We start from the raw sequence: 18,707 nt of genomic DNA, 5'->3' as shown, positions 1-18,707 counted from the left end.
AGCTGATCAGCCAGTAGTACACTCTACATCTTCCTTCTTACCCTCCTCAAAGACAGGAGAGACATCTGCTTTCTTCCAGTTCTCAGGAGCCTCCTCTGATCATCACAGCCTTTCAAGAGTGGCCTTGCAAAAATACTGGCCAGCTCTTTCAACACCTATGCATGTATCCCATCAGGTCCCACGGATATCTCTATGTCTAGCTTGTTTAAATGTTCTCTAACTTGGTCCTTGTCCAGTGACGGTAAATCTTCCTTATCATAGATTTTTTTCACGGGTCTTATGGGGCCTCATGGATTCCCCAATTGTGAGTCTTACGCCACTGAAGTCTGAAATGAAGAAGTCATTGAGTACTTCAGTCTTCTCTATGCCTATTGTGACCAAGTCCCCATTCTCATTCAGCATCAGGCCTGTATTTTCCCTCGTCTTCCTTTTGCTGCTGATATACCTGGGGAAACACTTCTTGTTGCCCTCCACATATCCTGACAGATTCGATTACAAGTAGGCATTGTCTTTCATAACCCCATCCTTGCATTTTTGGACTACAATCAGGAGATTCTGACTTTTTTCCCCAAGAAAACCCAACCAGGACGTCTTCCTTCAAGCACAAGAGTAGTCAATACCAATGTGTGGGAAATCTAGCAAAGGTCCTACTAATTCAATTACATTAAACCTACAATGTTTGCTTTCTACTGTACTGCTGAATTATTGGAAATATCTATTCAAATTAAGGACATTTTCCAGCAATTGTTGAAGGCAAAATCTGTTCTGGCAGAAGGAATCAAGATCTGCAGATACCTTTCCCTCAGTTACTTCATTTGGTTATGGGGATGTGTTCGCATTTTGTGGGGGTTTCTGGTGTTTTCTTTAATTCCACACAGATCTTGAGTATCTTCCTGGAGTGCTCCTTCTCATCCTGAGCTCACCTTGGGGCTGAGAGTAGCCATCCAGAGAAAACTGAGATGCTAGTAAAGCCTGCCCAGCTGAATCAAAAGCAAAATTGAGACCTCATGTTTGTGGGTGTGTGCTCTCACACAGTTTTCTATCTACAAAAAAAAGAACAACAATCCCTCACACCACCCAGGACACATAAGAATACATCAGATAGTGCTGCTGAAACAGCAGTTAATTCTTTATCCAAACTTTGATCCCTCTATTCAAAAATTTCAAGTGTTGAAACACAAAAACAAACAAAAAACAAACAAACAAAAACCCACCGAAAAACACAGCCTCAAAAACATTAACAGGCACAACAAAGCTTTTCTCTCTAGCTCACAACCCAGAACCGATATCTCAGAGCAACTGAAACCCCCCCCAGAATAAATACATTACAATGTGTTAGTTTAAAATTCAGTGAAGCCTCTGTATTTACGTTATATTTGTTAAGAACTAAGAAGATGAACAAGGACATGATTATGATGATGCACGGCACCTCATAACTTAACTGAATTTCTGCAACTTCATTAACTATTTTTATTGAAAAAGTTCAGAGAAAAATTCAGGGTCAGGCAAACACCCTTAACAAGAAACACTGTGCATATTTAAAAGCCCAGTACAGTAACAAGAGAATTAAAATGGTCTCATTGTCTGAAAACAGAATGAAACTTCAGTAAGTTGGTGGAACAAATTTCTCATTTACACCACCATAGATCAATCTATAGAGGCATTCTTTTCTTATGTAAAAGTTTATCTTCTTCGGTCTAGCTTACATCACACAGCAAGTGACTGAAGAAAAAAAACCCAACCCTGTTAGAATGTAACAGGACTGTGATCTACTTGTCTAACAGGTACCAGCGTACCCTGTTCCTGTGTAACAAGGATAGCTTTCCCATGCCAATCACTTCCAAAGCAGGCATGATTCAGAACTTGGTAGCAGTAACCTGAACTACTTCTTACCCATCATGTGGGAGGAAAAGCCCAGTAACAACTCCTTTCACTGGCAAGAGGCAAAAGGATGGCATCACTTTTAGGATCCTTAACAAGATGGGGAAGGCACCTGAAAAGGTGGAGAATCTTCATGTGAACATTCTATATGTGTTGCAAGTTGAATTTCTGTCATATATCCATTTCCAGGAAGTTCAGAGAAAGTTTAAAAGCTTGAAGAAGAAAGATTTTTATGAACATAAGAACTACTAACATGATTCTTAAAGTCTTTCCAACTGGATGCTTAAACCTGAGTTTTGGCAAACTTAAGAATATTTCTGCAAATGCTTTTTTTAAAACTTAGAAGTTGAAGAAACAACAACAAGCTTCATTTTCTGTAACTACTGTGATTTCCATTTTTCTTTCTTGTTTCCTCCTTCATGAGATTTTAATATTTGAACGGTTATAATGGTTCTTCAGTCCCAATCCCACCAGCTGCCCTGTGAGTGGCTATGGAGAATCCCTCTAGCAAATGCCTGGCCAGATCAGGTGCAGAACATGATCTTTGCTTAAATGATATTCAGATGCATTTCCTTAGAGGGAAGTTCCTCAAGCAGTTAAGACACAATTAACAGATAAATAGTTCTTGGGGTTTTCTTTCTTTTTGTTTCTTTCTCATTTTAAGCAGTTCAAGCCAGGTAAACCTCTGGAAAAACATACTGTACAATACAGATACAAATCAGGACAAGTGACAGAACTAAATCCTCCAAACAGTATGACAAGGGAAATGATGTATCCTCAGTAAGAGTTTATTGCTTTAGTCATACAGTCCTTAACCAAGCTTGACTGTTCATAATTATTCTAAGTTAATCGTTAGAGCCGAAGTCCTAAACATGGCTTAAACTTCATAACAAAGTAAGAAGAAAAGTAAAGTGACTTGATGGGTTAACATTTTTATCATTAAGTGGGTTTTTTGTTGGGCCTTTCTCTGCTTGTTTTTTTGCTGTTTGAATCGGACCCTTCTACTTTGCCAAGCCCATTACGTGGCTTGTGTTAGTATAGTTCAGTTCTTATAAAAGTTTTAGAAGTTGCTAGTTAGTGAGCAGTTTTAAGAACACACAAAAAGGAGGGACTGTATGCTTGCAGTTTACTTGGAGTTAAGTATGTAAAAGTTTCCTTTCCTACAGCATTTAGTTGGCAGGCTCAGCAAACAAGAAATCCAACATGTTATTGAGTTGCTGCCATTACTGATATAGTGTTTAGTACCGACAGCTTGCTGAAAGGTTGGCAAGCCTCTGTATAAGAACCTTGTAAGCTTTGAGTTCTGCTTATGGTGAAACCAGGGACAAACAAACCTCTATATTGTCTTTCTGAATAGTAACTGAATTCCTTCTGCTTCATGGACAGTGTTGGCAGGGATTTTCTGTAGAGAGCTTTGACTCTGAGATGAATTTACTATCTCTATTCCTCATAGCCATTCACAGCACACTACATGTACCAGCTACTGGGTTCAAAAGGCAAATCGCTCTGAATGTTCATTGCAATACACTTTACTACAGTCAACAAAAAGATACAATGGTAAGGCAGATTTTCACTGAGAAGTATTATTTTCTCCATGCAGCTTTGATAGACAGGAACCCTGGTTAACTATAAGTATACAGAAACAACTGCAACCTAACCATTTTAATAACTTTTTTCATTTTGTTTTCCTTTATTTATGAGTTGGTAATCTAAATTTCATAATCTCCTTTTTAGAGGCATGAGAAAATAAAGAGTCTTATACCATGGGAAAATAACCTGTTATCAGGTACAACCTTCTGTTAGCTTGCTGTAGCAATGTTTTTGCCCAGACAGTGACTATATTGACTGATTGAACTTCCTATGACTGATTGAACATGTGGCAGAAGGAAAACCAGAACAAATACAACGACATCTAATCAGAATATCTAGATAGGTTTGCATCAGGTAGAATAAAGATTAGTGCTGTATTTTGAAATATTAAGAGCCCTCTGTGATGACAAGCTGCGAGTGCTCCAATTTTGTTTGTATTTTGAAAGCAAATCTTATGGGAAATGACATTCTGGCCTTCAGGCACTGTACTGAGTTCAGCTAATTAATAGGCTAAATTGATTTTTCTTCTTAAAGGATGCTTGTTTTGATTGATTTGAAAGAAAAAAATCGTGACATTGCTGAGAGCATTAGCAGAGTGAGATTTTAACTTTGGGAGAGAAACACAACACAGTGGTGTACGGGAAAGGGCAGAGTGGTTTTTAATGTTATGTTGAATTTTTTTTTTTAGATGGTACATCTGCTAAACACTTTTCAGAATTTAGAAGCCTTTCTACGTCACAGTAGTAGCAGTAAAAAAGACTGACTCCAACAGTAATGCAAGGATTCGGAACTGCTCCATTCATGTGTTGTTTCCCAGATAGGTACATTGAAATGAAATGTGGTGTAATAGCCACTGAAAAAAAAAATCAGAAAAAGCCTTTGTGCCTTGATATTTAGTTTCCTGATTAGGAACAAAACTAGACTCAGTTAATAAGAATAGTCCACTTAGCCTTGGTGTGCAAACAATAGATGCCTTTTACATAGAGCTGCCTAGGGTCATTTCTCATTTTCATGAACACACATTTTATCCCAGCCTGTTTTCCCTTCCCCAAGTATATAGATTAGTTAGAAAACTATTAGAATATGGAAGCTTTCACAGATACCAATTTTACAGATATCTATTAGAGAGTACTTGTATTCTCTTTTTATACTTACAGAATTCTATCTACATTTGAAGTCTAACAACCTACTGTTGGAGCCTTTCCCTGCCTCACTCTCAGTATATATTCTGTAAACTGGGAGAAAATCAAAACTGACTGCTTTAAATAATCCCAACTTTCCCTATATATGTTCTATATTGTACTACGCTTTCAAGCAGTGCTTTAGTATGCCCTGCATACACTTTCTCATGCATAAAATGGGAAGATAAGAGTCTAGTGGCATTCCTGCAGAGACCAGAAGAACCAAAGAGAACCTCTGGAAGTGCGGAGAAATTTTACATATACTCTCTGAGAAGGCACTGCATTAAACATGACAGCAGAAGAAGGTGATGGTTGCAGAACCACTTAAGGCAGTGTATAACTTTACAGAACTTGCTGTTCATCTTTTAGCCAGGAATGAAGCTTCAGCTTTGTTGTGGGCAGGGGGAAGGAAGGACCAGATACAAGTAAGGAGCTCCTTACTTGTAACCATGCCTCTGAATCATTGGGGCATGCCAGAAGCACACTTGCCATTCAACACTGCTGAGCTCCTGGGGAATGGGACTGAAGCTCGTGGACAATGTTCTTCAATAGCCCAACTTCCATTCCCAAATCAGCCTTCTGACCTTTCTCCATCCCTCAGCTGTGGTCTCACTAAATGTACTGTAACTAATATGGCTTCTCCGATTGTGGCCCTCTCTATTAGCGATGCCAGGCAAATACGAAGAATTTGCTCTATGCTCTTCTGCATCTCACAGTTTTCATGGCTGCTGTTCAGTGTCTGCATTACATCATGGAGGCCTGAGGGATGCCAACCAAGACTTGTGACTCTTGACTTCACATTTTCCATGGAAGGAGTGGCCGTATCCTGGCAGCTACTTTCTGCACCTGTGCTCCCCACCAAGGGGAACTAAACCTCAGTCAGGGCAGGGAGCTGCTCTTCATGGAGAGAAAACTCTGGGAGGCCCACCTACAGAACAAGTGTGAGTCGCTGAAGTTTGGTTGCTCCCTGAAGCAAAACTAAAGTAAACCTCAAACCAAATTATTTCTCTGTCAGATATCTTTCTCTCTATTGCCACAATGTATACAGAGAGGTATTTACTAAAGAAATACTGGCTATTCTTAATTAAAAAGTTTCTTCCGAAGTACTTTCTGTATTTATTGTTATTTGCTGAGGCATAAGAAAGCAAATAAAAAGAAAAAGGTCAACATAGTGTTTCTGCATCAAAACAACCATATAGCTTCTATTCTCTTTACCACTTACAAAATAAAACTGCATGAGCTTTCCTCTTCTTGGTATATTGACTCAAGATAGAAGAGAATATTCTGATTGAGATTGATCTGGGAAACACATTTCAATAGAGATGTTGCCCCTCAGACACAAGGGATTACAAAAATATTCCTCATGCATATATTAGTCACTAGATAAAAAGAATTTGTAAAATCAATACAGTGAAAAAAGAAACCAACAGAACACTTTCTAAAATAGATATTGTCCATTCCTCTAGTTCTTCATACTCTTATTATTAAAAATGCTGAGCTATCTGCATGTATTCAAATTCACCGCCTGTATAGTTCTTTGCAAACAAACTATGGAATTATTTACTAACACTTCAGAAACTTTTGATTCCAGACATGTTGCCATCTTGAAAAAGGCAGGCTGTGTTTAGAGACAGCTACTAAAAGCAATACATCATAAACAGTGAATTTACAGTACAAGTCTTTGAGAGGGAAGCTGGTTTCAACACAACCTCTGGGAAAAAGAAGCCCAAAGTATCTATCATCCTAAATCCCTTCTTGTGCAAAGATCAAAAACTGCTCAGTCTTTGGAAGCATATCACCCATGTCCTACCAAAGGCAATCTCCAGAACAGGTATTTCCTGTGACAAAGAGAGGCAAAGATTTCAGCAGTCACTACTATCTACTCCGTGCTGCTTAGTTACAGCAAGAATGACTAAGTATTACAGTCAAGACTAACATCATGGGGACATGCCTAACTGGGGCTTTATGTAATCCTGAACAATTTTCCAGTGAAATTTTTACTTGCCTTTACAATCTCCTAAGTTTGTCACTTTCTCTAGTTTTTGCTACAAAATTCTCTCAAACTGCACAAAACCAAATAAGTACTGAGATAAAAATCCTTTCAATTTTTCACTTCCCTCTCATCTTCAGTCTTACTGAAATAGAGGTGATAATTACAGACAGAAGTTACATTTCATGCAAGTTTCCTCTTAAAAGGAACAACCAAGTTGAAAAAAATTGATGCGGTAAAGTGCTTAATATCTAACAAGGTAAAGTTTTCACTTTCTTTGTTCCATGTAAAACAGAGTTCAAGACTAAGCCCATTTCTTCCCTGAGCCAACAATTTTGAATATTCATTGGAGAAGACAGACATAAAAAGCACAACCCTGCTGAGTATGAATTTGCAGCTCAGTAACAGGCTTTGCAAGTTATCTATAAAGTCTTCACTCTGCTCCAAGAGAGGTTGTCTAAGATGTTGCCTGGATATTTTGCCACTTTTCACTGTTGTTGAAATGGAGACCAGAGGAAAAAATAGAAGCAAGTTATTAGATTTTCATCTTTGGTAAAATTTTAAAATTAATCAGATCTAAAAATTGTATATATTATGCCTTACTTAGGATGTTCTAGTTACCATATATTGTATTCCTACATGCTAATCATGCCTGAAATCATGGACAGAAATGAGAAAAATACAAGCCAAGTTTTCAACCATACAATGCTATATTTACCAACTGCAATTAGTGAGTTTTCCCATCCTGCAGTTGCATTCTGCTTGCTTTTCAAATCCAATGGATAATAAAAGACATAACCACAGCCACCTGGTTACATATTCAAATTAATTCAATTCAGATATAAATAGCCTCAATGTAAAAACATGAATTCATAAACTGCTGAGAATTCAGTATCTTAGTTCACTGCTGGAATTAATTTCTTTTCAACAGGCTAGTTGTCTAGAGAATACCCATAATGCAGTAAATGAAAACATGTGTGTCACTGCCAGCAGTGAGAATTCATGAAATTGTAACTGATGGATATTAAAAAACCAGAACTGTGGTGGGAAACCAAGGGTTTGGCAGTCACTAGAACAAGAATGATAAAGCTGAAGATTCCTGATTCTTCCTGCATATTCCTCTCACTTAAAAATGAAACAAACGTTGTCTCATATGGAGCTTGATCAGTGGGATATTTCAAGAGAGAGATGTTTTAAAAACAGAAGATTCAGATTTTTGCCCAGTTGCAAAAAAATGGGCAGTGGACAAACTATAAGATAAAAGACTTGACTGTCCCTTTAATCTAAAGAAGAAGTATATACCTCAGTGTTTAGAACATAAAAATTTTTGGGCATTTTTAAAAACAAAAGAAGCAGTCTGGAGTATTTTATATTACCTGTTCTACAGATATCTCAAAAGAATTACACTTACACTTTCTTAATATTTTTTACAGTAAACTATTCAGGTAGAGGGATACTAGATGCCTTATAAACACTTAGCTTTGAATAACTTTCTTGACCGAACCTGCCAACAGCTGCTAACAGTATCAAGTTATACAGATAATTTGTCTTGGCTTTGCATTTGGGATTTCCTTCCCTTGTAAGGCATTTAAGTATGATCTCCATTTCATAAGTTGTTTTTTTTTTGCTGTCACAGTGCACATGCCAATCAACACTTTAGGTATGTAAATGCCAGCAGGTACCAAAGTGAAACAGAAGAATCTGGCTACAGATAGAGAATGCAGAACAGCACGAGAGCTACTGATGCCAGTTATGGTTCTGCTTGCATGCAAAACAACAACTACTGCCTGATTTAGTAGGTCAAGGTTAATGTGACAAAAATAATCAATGAAGTTAGTAATCCAACATTTCTGACTTACTAAAACCCTTATTCGCAATGTTTGCAACAAAAATTTTGGACCTGAGCTACTTTGGATTCTTGGAAAAGGATTTCTTCAGTGAAGAGGTATTTACATTGCTACATAGTGCTATGTCCTTGCTAGCTGGGGAAAAAAAAAAGATAAAGGCATATTAAGCAGAGTGGGTCTGAGTAAATGTTATGATTAATCAGAGACAGTTTATTGAATAAAAGCATCACAAACAAATGGCACGTGAGATAAACCCAAGCTTAGTATGGCTCTAGGGGACAAAGTCCTAACCAAGCCTAAGTATCTATTTATCAGATGGTTTTTCAGTTTATGAAGCCTCATCCCAGGGGATTATACTAGTGCTTCCATGTATCTTTTAACTGTTAGAAATGAATGTAAATGCTTAATCTTTGGCAAGGAGCTCTGCTAAAATAATCACAATTTATCATATTAGAGAAATCACTTATTTTGTGATTACTGTACTCTGCTTCATCCCAAAAAAATACACTTCTTTTTCATAGTTTTGACTCTTGTGTCACCCATTAAATCACGTCCATTAATTTCTCTTCTTTTGCAAAGGATGAATGGAAGTAGAGAGAGAGAAATTCTCTCTTTATAGATTCTCTCTGTATAGATTACAGATCTGAAGACTAAGCAGGAACTTTCTACCCCCATTGCTAGCTACTATGTCTAACACCCTAAGTCAGTGTATTCCAGGGGCTGTATGATACGGATTATTGATTAACTCCAAAATGCAAATAGTAATTTCCAATGCTAATGTATATACGTTAAAATACATTTTGTGCAACTTCTCTTTTATAATAGCGGGAACACTGAAAGCAGTGTTTGTTGAATCATCAACTTTTCTTTCAAACAGCTTCAAAAAGCAAAAATTTAAGTAATTTCTCTAATGACTTACACCAAGTCCCATAACAAGATCACCACTTGAAAGTAAAAAATACAAAGCTACCTCTAAGACATGTAAATCTGTAAGGACTTTCAGTGGTAATTCTGTTTTCTTTCAAAACACATGCATGGCATCCAGTCCACCTACTTTCATGTAGGAACTGCCTCATGAGTCAAAGGTTTCTGTACAGTTGATTAGAGGTGCCTTTGAAGCCTTCCTATATCTTCATGTTCCATGTGTGGTAGGAGTTTAAATGGAGTTTCATCCCTTAACTCCTGGCCCATAGGAGTGGATTGTTCACCAGCTAATTACTAAAAGTAACCTCATGCATTAAAGTGAGGTTTCTTTACCAACACTGCAGCCTTCATGCCCCAAAGTGACAAGTATATATGTAGAGCCCAGCAAAGTGACTGCAGCCACCAACAACCTAGAAATTGTGAGGGTGACTGTCCACTGGTACAGGTTGCCCAAAAAGGCAGAGAAGGCTCTGTTTGTGGAAGTTTTCAAAAACAGCTGGACATGGTTCTGGGCAACCTGTTCTGGGTGGCCCTGCTTGAGAAGGAAGGTTTGAGGTCCCTTTCAGCCTCATCCAGTCTGTGATTCTGTAATGTCATATACCAATACACACCTACTCTCTCACTTTCTCTTTAAATAGTATATTAATAAAACAGTACTGTTCAACTGATAAAATCTAACTACTTCTGCTCAAAAGAAGCATGACCAGCAAACTGAGCAGGTGATTCTCCCCCTCTACTCCACTCTCATGAGACCCTACATTGGAATCCAGCTCTGGGGTCCTCAGCACAGGAAGAACAGGGATCTGTTGGACCAAGTCCAGAGGAGGGCCATGAAGATGATCAGAGGGCTGGAGTACCTCCCCTATTGAAGACAGGCTGAGAGAGTTGGGGTTGCTCAGCCTGGAGAAGAGCAGCCTTACACTACCTAAAGGGGGCCTGCAAGAAGGCTGGAGTAGGACTTCTCACAAGGGCATGTAGTGATAGAACAAGGAGGAGTGGCTTAAAACTGAAAGAGGGAAGGTTTAGATCAGATATTAGAAAGAACTTCTTTATTGTGGGGTTGGTGAGACACTGGAACAGATTGCCCAGAGAAGCTGTGGATGTCCCATCCCTAGAAGTGTTTGAGGCCAGGCTGGATGAGACTTTGAGCAACCTGGTCTAGTGGAAGGTGACCCTGCCCATGGCAGGGGGGTTGGAACTATCTTTAAGGTCCCTTCCAACTCAAACCATTCTGTGCTCAGTGATTAAGAATTTGAAACACATTACCTAACTGTAGGAGAGAAATGAAACATTTTAATAATTGTCCTGTTTATTTTGCATATTAACTGTATACTTCTAATGTAACACACAGAGTTGGATGTGTTGCACATGTCTATAGCAAAGCTACTTCCCTCTGAAAAACAGTAAACAGCTTTAACTCCAGTAATGTCTGCTTCTTTAGCTCTGTGAATTCCTCTGCCCCCATGCAGAGGGGACAAAATAGACTAAGGCGAAGATTTTTCTCTCTGCTCTTGAGCTTTTCCCATGTGGTTAGCAAGAGTTTGAGAAAAACTGGCAGAATATTCCCGCTCTACTTCAAGTAGTTGTCCTGTTGTGAGAAAGAGCCTCTGTACAAAAGAAGAGACGCAACTGGGATTCCTGGTTAATTTCCTTTTTCAGCCAGGGACATTAGAAGTCTGACAACACACAGAGTGAAAAAACAGGAAAGAGAGACATTTAAGTGGTCTCAACAATTGGACCAGAAGTAAAAATAAGCAACTAGAGCTTCCTATTTTCTTCTTCTAAATGAAACTGGAGGTAATTTTTTTAAAAGTTAACCTCTCTCCTTAAATACAATTTTTCAATGTCTAACGAATTCTTTAAAATGTTCTCTTTATTGTGGATTTGCTGATCAAATTTTATAACTAAAAGTAACCTAGTCTTCTTGAAAGGAAAACTGAAAAATAGCTACACATTTTTTAAAAATTGAATAAACAATCAGTATCCTGCTGAACAGGACACCGAGTTCTTTATGATGCATTACCTGTTTCTGAGAGCAGTGAATGCATGTGTTTTAGCCCCTCTACTACTGCAGATGTTTTCTTACAGCTGGGATTTCAACTCTTGTGTTTATGGTAACATAAGATTAGCACTGTTACGTATTCCTCCTTCCCTCTTTTCCTCTTTCACACATATACGGCTTTGAAGCCTCAAGGAGTTGAGAGTCTAAAAACAACGACTGAAATTCCTTCAACTCAGCTAAGAGAAACCTGAGCTGTATCCATTCCCTCCTCTGCGAACAACTGAAAAAGCACAGTAAATTCCCAACCCTCCTCTCAGCATTTGTCCACAGCGCTGTACTAGTAGCTGAAGCAAGTCTGCAAGCTGTAAAACAAAGCTGCAAGCAAAGACTAAACAATATGCTTGAGAACAAGTCAAAGTTACGTTCAACATGTAGTTACATTTACATTGTACATCCACATTTATATATAAAGTTTTTCCATACTTTAAATTACTTCCGGTGTAACTATGATTGCTGCAAACGAAAGTTAAGGAAAAACAGACTTCAGATGAAGTACAAATGAACTGTACAACACAGTTTATCCACTTCTGTATGGTTCTGCTATGTTTGAGGCAGATTGGTTATTTGCATCAAACGGTGCCAGATAACCTTTAATTTGGTGAGGTGGACAATAAGATGGCAGTAAAGCTAGCACCTACTGTAATAACCTGTAATCTTAAACCTGAGCTGTAACCAGTACATTTAGGGGTCAAAAGAGTTTGTGGGGTTTTTAAATAACACACGTGATTCACTGTGAACAAAGGAATCAGAGATTACTTTAATTTTGCCAGCTTGGGAAGGGAGAGTAAACTGATACCAGCATTCAAGTGTTTTTCTCAACTTTACCCATGAGATCAATCAAAAGTAAATTAGGGGAAAGCAATTCAGAGCAATACTTCCTCCCTTTTGAAAGGTCGGTCCAGGGCATGTGAATATTTAGTTATCTTCACAAATGGTGACCCAAATCTTAGAGTTGAAAGGTTAATGGCTTCAAAGAACCATATTGTCTCAATGCCTGTTTGTAATGGTTGAACCTCTGTGATCTGTTTGTTTCAAATATCTATTGAGTACACAAAACTGCATCACCAAAAATCCATACAGGCCTCAATAATTATTGTTACTATCTTTATCTTCAGTTATCATGGAAGAGCTGAGAGAAGGTCTGTTCCAAAATACAGTGGAGGTCACTGAAGAGCACCTACAAACACAGAACCCAGACCTGATTTGTCCTTTGAGTCTCTATATGAGATCAGGATTCCTTCATTACTAAAAACAGCTCCTGGACCACCAGTTTCAGTGCTTAAAGGAGAAGCTCCACTTACCAGTCAATGGAGCATCCATACAGTATTTCCTGGGAGAGTTCATTAAAGGAAGAATATAAGGAAGAACAGGCTATAAATTAATGACCTGAGGCTTGTTTTGTTTCAAATACTAGTACCTCAGCATATTTGGTCATCCACATCCAAAATACATATCTATTTTTGTGCTAATTGGTTATGCCTTAAGGCTGTTTTCACCTGCTTGCTTTTTGGAAATGGATGAATGACTGGATAGTATCTCATATTGTTACAAAACTTGGCATAATGAAATGGTGAGTCTGTTCTTGTGCTCTCTCTTTTCTGAACTTGCCAAATACAATGTGAATTCCTTCATTTTCAATTAGCTTTTTTGGTAACCCATGCAGACATCTTGACTTGAACTGTACTTATTAGGACAAGAAAGGACAGTCAAATTATCTCCAGACTCCAGATTCTGTAGAACTGTCACAGCACTATTCTAACCAGTGAGCCACCACCACTCTGCATGCTGTTTCAAGAAGAACAAATACTGTTACTTTGATTGTTTGCAACTTCTAAGCAAGCAGATTCTTAAGCTATCCCAAACTAGAGAGGCTCTTGTGTGGTAATTACTCATATTAAAGTCAGCCCTTTACCACTTTACAGTTGGTGACCTGGGCAGACTTGAAACGTGTGCTTTCTTCTCTTATTTTTTGGTTAACAGCCCACCTAGTTAAAATACTGCAAGAGTCTGTGCCTTTCCTCTTCCCCAGCAAGCTTGGCAGGCGCTCTGCCAACTCCTTCTTTTCAGTTGTGAGGGGGAACAAGAAAATCCTGCTGTAGCAGCCAGCTGGCTACCTTCTCCTGTCAAGGACTTAATATACTTCCATAAAGTATTCAGCTGTTGCTGGATGAGAGACAGAGTGCTCTATAGTGCCTTCTTCAAACAGTCCTCCTCCTTGACTAGCACAGACTGAATGGATGAAAGAACCATATGCAAAGAAACAGGAATGAGGCTACGAACACAGCCTTCATTCTTTGGATTATCAAAAGTCACCTAATTCATTTTAGCCCTCAAGCCAAACATTTTCTCTCCAGGAGAAGGCTCACCAAGTTCACATGAACTTGAAAAACCTTCAAGCTACTTACAAGTTTTATTGTCTTTTTATCATACTTAACTCAAGCTTGGCTCAATAAAAATTTTCTTGTATCAAGGGTGAAAACATTTCCACTCTCTTAAAAAGAATGCAAGAAAACCAAACGTTTCCAATTTTGTTTTAAACATGAATATTCCCCTTCAATATCTCTATCTTAAACACTGCATCACAGAGAAAGTGAAAATGAAAGAGCAGAAGAATAAGTAGGACTAGCCTTGCCAATTCTTACCTTATTTTTTACATGAATCACAAATTCAGTCCACTCTGGAATTTTTGTTGCCATGGCAGCAGGAAGCTTACCTTTCCAGTAATTCAAATTTGCCTTATTGGTCATTTCAGACAGATGCTGGAAAACTTGCTTCAACTAGTCTTGCCTCACTTCCCTGCCCTTCTAAAGATAGCCTGTCCTACAGGCACCAGACTGCAACCTCCTCTCTCTTCTCCTCAAGGGTCAGCACTCACGCAGCAAGCAACACTCAGTATCCTGTGGCAATTCTTCCAGAGCAGCTAGCAACAGGCTGAAATAGGGGCAGGAGCCTAGGAAATGAGAAGTTGAGCCAAGAGAGCCACAGGGTTTCTGCTCCAGTGTGAAGATGGGTACAGCAGAGAGAGGCAATGAACAGATGTGAAGCCAAGTAGATTAACTCATTCAAGCAGCTGGGGCAGGAAGTTCCTGGAGGGAATTGAAATCCCCCAATCCTTCTACATTCTGAGAACTCCAAAGTGTATCTCAGAAAAACAGGTTCCAAAGTCAAAACAAACTACTCTTTTCTTTATGACTTGAATTTTCAGAAGCCCGATTTTCTTTTTAAACTGCTGCAGCTTTTTTGCAACATTCAAAATATGGAACTGGCACAAGTTGATTTACACCATCTTACTATTAAGTTTACCACTTGGGTTTCGCTTTGGAAGTCAAGTGTTCATTGTTTTGGGGTATCTCTACTGATTGAGTTATTTTGGGTATTTTTATTGAAAGTATTTGCTTCACTCAAATATATTTTAGACCATTGTAATTTAGATTCAATATATTATTTTAAAGACAATTCTCCCGACATCAACATTGATAATACCAAAACCAGAATTAACAGATTGGTCCTTTTCTGCCACTACAGAACATGGATAGAAAGGAAGAGGCTGTTACATCACAGCTGCACATACAACTTTATGTCTCTATATGCAGTATCTTAGGTACAGCTTTTAGTTCAAATTAATCATATTAATGTAACAGACTTGCAATGTGCAGTAATTTTTTAAGAGCTACATCATTAACTTTCTGCTATGTGTAAGCATCTGATAGGAGGCAATTAAACAGAGGAGTGAGTGAGTGCTGCTGCTTCCAATTCTGACAGACTGCACTGTGCAGTCACCGTCAATTTCTAGTGCTCTTCCTTTATGTGACTGTGTCATGCTGTGATATTTGAGACTTGAAAGCAACAGAACACCAGTGTTTTAAGTACAGACAGAAAAAAAATATTTCAGGTAAGTTACAGACTACAGAAGTCCAGAATAACGATTTTCTCCTTCTCTTAGTGAGTTTTCTTATACATCTGCATCTTTAGAGGCCCCTTTTTCCCACCTATCCTACCCTTTCTCCATTACTCTCTTGACTGCACTTGATCTGCCACTAAAGCAGATTTGCCCTTCACCTAACCCTCTGCGAGTCAGTCTATCCACAGAGATTACTTTTCACTAAAACATAATCATCACAAATAATAATAATTAGCCCATTTCTGTGATGCAGTTTAAATAGAATAACTGAAAACCATACAGAGCAGAGATTAGTATTACATCCATCAACTTAGAGGAAGTAAAAGAAGCAGTAAACAGCTAGAACTTTCTGCCACGGAAGATTGTGGAGGTAGAAGGTGTCAGCAGATTCAAAATGGGCTTTGGGTACTAGGGAATAACAAGAGAAAGGAAGAGGAGCGAGCTCATGTGCCAGGTTGGGAGACAAAATGTAAAGCCAGTCTTAACTCAGGGGGGCATTTATGTTTCCATGAAATGATTTTATCAGAGAGGGTAAGGGAAACAGAAATAACAGAAGAACAAAACAAAGACAACAAGCTTACACTATCTGGCATGCTAGAAGATGTTGCCACTGCTTGAGCTGTACCCCAAGGCTATCCTCATAATTGTATCCATATAGTTATAGTTGTTTCCTCAGAGTTGTAAATAAAAGAGAACGAGGGAGCAACCCCAACCCCAAAGACCAGAAATGCATGTACTGACTCACAGGTCAGGATGAGTCCTCACTCAAAGCTAGCATTATCTCAGACAGTTCTCCTTGGAATGGCCCAAAACACAGTCAGAAACCCAACTAACAACTAAGGAGTGGGGAAAATCATAGGCTAGGGTTCCAGCTCACTCTCAAGTCCTCTGAGACACCAGTATAGGAATGTAAAAGAAAACCACTGGGGGACTGAAGCCTGAAAGTGAAGGCAAAGGCATTCCCTTAACAGAGAGGGCTCCACTTGTTGCTTCGGTGCTTTTCAGGGCCAGAACTGTGTACAACTGTGACAGATGAAGAGTTAAAAATAACTTATGATGCTGAGGTACAGGGTATATACATACCCAAGCACTTCACATCCCAGTGCAGTGGTTTTCAGCCCAAGGACCCAGGAATCCATGGACCATTTCTACAAGTAGCAAGTTCATTGACATGGTATTGCCTTCCACATGCTTCCATGACCTTTTCAAAGGACTTTGCACCAGCACTAGACAGCCTTTTGGGACCTTCAAATGTCCCCAGATGAAAACAGTGGTGACTGGTAACCTCTGTCCACCTGGGAAATATCAGTGTGAGGGTCTGACAGCTACAAAGGACAAATGTGAGTGGTACTGAGATGTCTATATGAGAGGAGGACAAGTTATTTATTGTCAGGAATAATCATACTTCATAGTCATATTATCCAGGCTTCTCCTGTTATATAAGCATCTCCTGTTAAAACATCTTGCTAATTTGAAATAGAAAATTTAAATGTTAACACCTCAGCTATCAACAGATTCAAAAATATTAGTTTGTGTTTATTATATTAGTTATTTAATCCTTTCATGCTACTTTGTCGTCAGGTGGACACGTTTCATCTTCAAGTAATTATTTAACAGGAATTAATTAATTCCGAGAGTGCTGAAGGAGTTAACTTTCAGTTGAACTCTCAGTAAAATATTATGACAGAGGTTGAGAACTTGAGTTCTGGGTTTTTTTCTTCCCCCATGGCATCCTAAACAGAAGAACCTCAAAGCAAAAAAACCCCACACACTAAATCCAAAACACATAAGGAATTTACTTCACAGGTATACCTATACTGGAAATCAGTTCATTTCAGTGTAACAAGCAGCAACAGTGTTAATTGAACCCACAAAGACTTGTTCCCTCAGCCCAAGAAAATGCTGAACTGTTTCCTCAGCAACCTGGCTAAGTTGTGTGTATGTGACCTTCCCTGTAATGAAACGTAAGCAACACAGATCTGAAAGGCTCTGCAGAGAATTGACCTTTCCAGTGAAAGGCATAGGTATCTGTTTAAGGTTGCTTGTTTCATGGAACAGATACAAAAAGCAATAGCACTGGCTAGAGTCAGCACATGTAAGTGAAACAAAAAGATTACCTGCTCCTTAGTCTATTTCTCTAACAACAGCAATCAAAGGCTTCGTAGAAAAAAAGTCTGAAAATTTAGCTCTTCTACAACTGGTGTGAATCCAGGTTTTCATGAGATTTTCAGAGGGACTTGCTGACTTTTTTAAAGCAGATGCAGTTATGAAAGTCTCTTCTGTTCACAAAGCCTGCTTTCCTGCAGCTTGCTATTTCTACCTTGCTCTTCCTGAGATTGCCGAAGTCATGGAGCTGAGCATGTTATGACACAATCAGCCACGTGAAGCATTTGCTTTCCACTTTAATTTTATTTTTAGAATCATCTATAGTCTTTCAAAGCACACCTACCCATATCTTGACATGAAGTAAAAAACTACAAAGAAAACCTGAAGGGTCTGACGAACTCTAGAACATAAGTAAGCTTATGACTTGTCTCCAGTTTATAAAATGACTACTACCTTGTTTCTCTTACAAACCCACAGCTATGGCTGCAAATCCTCATTTGCCACATAGAAATCTGATGGTTTCTACCTCAGAGCTTCCAGTTGCCAGCTTAAAGTGACAGATTTTCCACTGGTGACTCTGAGCTTCAACTAGACAAAACATTCTAGAACACATTACTCCTGAATCCTTACAGTTAAGTGTTTCCTAGGCCTGTGGGCAATCTGCTCACTGCTGGCCTTGCCTTGAGCCAAGAGCTGGACCAGACTACTTCCAGAGTCCCTTCCACTCTATATCACACTATGAATGAGTATACAAGTGCTTTCATGAAAAGTGTTTTCTTTTGCCAGCTGCCAGTGTTTGACTGCAGAGGTGTTCCTGAATTACTCTGGAACATCTAAGAGCAGAATATACTGGGCTACATATACTTTTGGTTGCAGTGTTAGTCTGTGTGAATCCAAGACTAAAAACTACTCGGTAAGATCCTTTTATAATTGCTGTAAGATATCTTTTTATATAAGATATAAAAAGCTAAGCATTGATGGAGCATTCTCTTTTACATTAGTTCACATGTATTACCTTAATTAATTCTGCAAAATCCCTTTTATTTCAAGTCTGTTCATCAAAATTGTGGTATCTGAGATTTGTTTCTATATTCATCGCTCTTGGAGGAAACTCCTGGATCACATCATTGTATGATGTAACCCAGCTTATTTCTAGCAACTCCAGTAACCAAAGGCAATGTAAAGTGGCTGAGGATCCTGCTTACCGCTGCCAGTAATCAGAAAG

General features: G+C 38.7%; 1 protein-coding gene across 10 annotated transcripts in view; it reads right to left on the bottom strand.

The window, feature by feature from the left end:
• FARP1 (FERM, ARH/RhoGEF and pleckstrin domain protein 1) overlaps positions 1 to 18,707 on the bottom strand; it is a 205,626-nt gene that overhangs the window by 134,903 nt on the left and 52,016 nt on the right. The gene's annotated exons all lie outside the window — the stretch shown is intronic.

Source organism: Pseudopipra pipra, chromosome 2 (assembly GCF_036250125.1).
Source record: "Pseudopipra pipra isolate bDixPip1 chromosome 2, bDixPip1.hap1, whole genome shotgun sequence".
NCBI classification, from domain to species: Eukaryota; Metazoa; Chordata; class Aves; order Passeriformes; family Pipridae; genus Pseudopipra; species Pseudopipra pipra.
This window is presented reverse-complemented; position numbering and strand designations above follow the sequence as displayed.